Consider the following 3,481-nt stretch of genomic DNA (forward strand, 5'->3'; position numbering starts at 1 on the left):
ATGGAGTATGAGTATGTATGTGCCTTCTCAACACTAGTATTGAATGTTTACTGGAAGGCTCATTTAGAATTTGGTCAAGATATCTTGCAGGGTTAATCAGAAATGATTTTCAAAACTGGAACTTGCATTAGGAAAAACCTTTATCTCCTTGAGCTGCTAGCAATCTAACAGTTTAATCTTATCGATGTCTCTTTTTTCACATGCCATATATTTGAACTATTTCAATATTGTGACATGAATCTTTTTGTTCTTATGCATATGATTTATTGAAAATTGGAGATGTTTGTAGTCAGATTTTTGTAAACTATTTAATAGCCATTTATTTGTATACATTTTCTCAAACAAGTACTAGATCTTGGAACTATTTCCCCGATATATTTCCTTTATCTCATTCCAATTTCAACATATTTCCGATTATTTTCTTGTTCTTTTTGTTTGATATTGTTTGAGAGAAAGACTAACCCTTCCTTCAATCAAGATAGGTCTAGGACTAGATGCACCTTAGATTATACTTTGCATTTAGTTCTACATTCTGCATCCTAGAAGTACCCTAGGTGAAATACTTAGAGTGGTTTGGCTAGACGAGAAAGTCAGCTTAAGGATCACTTTCGCAAGAAGAGTCGATTTGATGTCTCTTATCTATTGGTAGGTAAAAATCATTCTTTAAGCTAGTAGAAATAACGAGAGGGTAACCTGACCCAATTGAACCGGTCAGAACTAGTCAGAACCACCATTTAAGCAGAGAAGGAACTATTTTAAGTTCGTGACCGGGTGGTCTCCCTTAAAATGTTGAAAGGTCATTTTTGCCGATCAACATGTTATCAATTTCTTGCCAAGATCATAGGCACTCCTCAACATAAGAATAATATTGTTGTAAATAAGAAGGATGCTTAAGTTAATAGAACCTAATTCTTCGAAACAATTTTCTATCTTGTCAATGTACATGTGAGAGAAAAAATCATTGAAGATTCTCGGTTGCTTTCCCAACATATGGGGATTCAATGTCATAAAAATAATATTACTTGTGTAAATAAGAAGGATGATAAGGCCATCACAATGTACTTATGTGAAATAATATTCTAACTTGTGAATGTATAAGCAAAAAAATTGGGAGCAAACAAGGGTGAAACTAGTGCTAGGGAGGTGTAATTCCTTAAGTTCTTTACATGGATTTGGCACATGGAATTTGGAAAAATATAAATAACAAAATTATTTCAATGTTGACAATACATAAAATATTTTAAGTAAAATATTTTAATATTAATTTATTATTTATTTCAAGGTTAAGTTGTGCCAAACCTAAGGCTAACCCTATATGGACTAACCAACTTTTTAGATATTTTACCATTGAAATTTAAAAATAAATTTATATGATTAAAACATTTCAATGGTTTAGGAAATAAAGTAAATAGATTGTCCATCTTAACTTCAAGTTTATTATGAGTCTTTTGAGATGAGAACTTTTTATAAATTGAAAAAAGCATTTATAGTTCTAAGATTTTGATATCACGAATTAATGAAAGGGTGAAAACTGTTCCCAAACAAACAATATGACAAAATAAAAATGAAAAAAAGACAAATATATTTCTTATGGTATAAGTGAGCCTAATGGTTAAGTGCAAGTGTTTCCTAAAAACAAAATAGTTCAAGATTCAAAATAAAAAAGAAATAATACCTCAATTTGTTGTCTATCATAACCTTAACTTTAAAATTAGGTAACAAATAATAATGATATGAAAATCCTACCTTGACCAACAAAGAATCAAAGAAAATAGTGATTTGACAGAGATTTCAAGGCAAGAGCCTAATTTTAATCATCACTTCCTGTAGAAGTTTATGAATGTTACAGCTTGTGGAGATTTCTATTGTCTGCCTTGGTTGGGCTTTATTCTCTTCTTCCGTAGTAAATCGGAAAGGATTAGTCGCCAAGCCACTGCTGATGCCTACAAGCCGATGGGAAAAAAATAAAAAATGAGTCACACAAAGTGGTCTCTGCCCCTTGGAAATATTTTAGGCGTCACCTACCAAGTGTAGAAAAACAGCAGGCATGAGGTAGAAATTGTGACAGACCGCACAAATGCAATAGTTGAAAGCGACTTCATATAATCTTCACTTTCTTGTATGTACAACTTTTCAAAGATGGACGTTTGGGTGATGACTATAAGCAGAAAATGATCGCGGTATCTCTACAGGAGAGGAGCCAGAAGCATTAATTGTGAAGAGCACAGCCGTACTTTTTAAATTTATAATGAGTATAACCACTATAAAAATATCAATGTTGTTATCATCCTAATTTTTCGCCGCTGGCCAAACCACCTCAACAACCAGCAGCCGTGGAATCGTTTGAAACTTCTTCCCAGCTGTTTATGATTATATATACACAAAGTCTTCTGACGAGACATAATTCTCCTCCACAATTCACCATTTTGGCCATATCTGTGATACAACTTGTTATCAAATTGGTTTGGTGTTGACACTCAAAGCCCAGCCATTACTGAATGGAATTCTGGAAACCTCCATACGCCGGCCATGGTTGGGAGAAGATGAATTCGGTAGTTTTCTGAGTTGGGTTTCCGTGTTTTTGGTTGTGGAATCAATCGATATCCAGTTGTATATATAGTGAAGAGATTAATGGTGCGGAAATATATGAGTAGAATGTGAAACATAAGAAATTGAGGCAAAGAGCAATTGCGTTGAAGTTTTTGTTTACCGTACGGATCCATAATGTTGCCAGCTGTCCTATTGTTAATATTATATTTAAGCTTGTATTTCGGTAGTGTGGGGCAGTTTTTCAAATTTAGTTTACAAAGCAATTAAATTTCTAATTCTTCTTAAACATTAACTTGAGTGGTTCAAACTACCAATGCAAACCTTTTCTGGTAGTGAATTTTTGTGCTTTTTCAACGTCGAATTGCAGTCTGATTTTAATTTTGCCAACTCCGCGTCTTATATTATATCTTATGATGATTTAGATTTTATTTTATGTAAATAATGTTTCGAATTGCCTCATTATTACCTTAATTGCCACAATTCTCATTGGAATCTTTGCTTTTTCTTTTTCTAATAACATTGTTCTAGTTTTTTCATAGTTGGCACCCTTGTATTCTTTTGGGCTTTCATTGATGGTCTTTGAACTTCCATACGAGTAGGGAGAGTGAAGCAAGTACATTGAATGATACACCGCAAGTACAAAGAAATCGGGCTATCTTTCTATCCACATCATCCCTCTCAACAATATTAAGGAAATCCCCTATTGTTCTTTTACCTCTAGAGCTCGTAAAAGTACCATGAAGATATGAGCTACCAAATTTAGAGGTTGCACTTTATTCAAATTGAGTCTTTTGTTTTTTGTTTTTTTGTTGTGTAACCTCCTCTATTTGGATGCGTTTTCTTCTTTGTTCAACTAAAACCTTTGGACGAATTGCTATCCCCATGACACCCTTTTTCTCATCACTGCCCATCACTCCACAAAGATGCCTCC

The sequence above is a fragment of the Pinus tabuliformis genome, chromosome 8, assembly GCF_031772625.1.
Source record: "Pinus tabuliformis cultivar Carrire ecotype Pingquan chromosome 8, CPIR1, whole genome shotgun sequence".
Classification (NCBI taxonomy): domain Eukaryota; kingdom Viridiplantae; phylum Streptophyta; class Pinopsida; order Pinales; family Pinaceae; genus Pinus; species Pinus tabuliformis.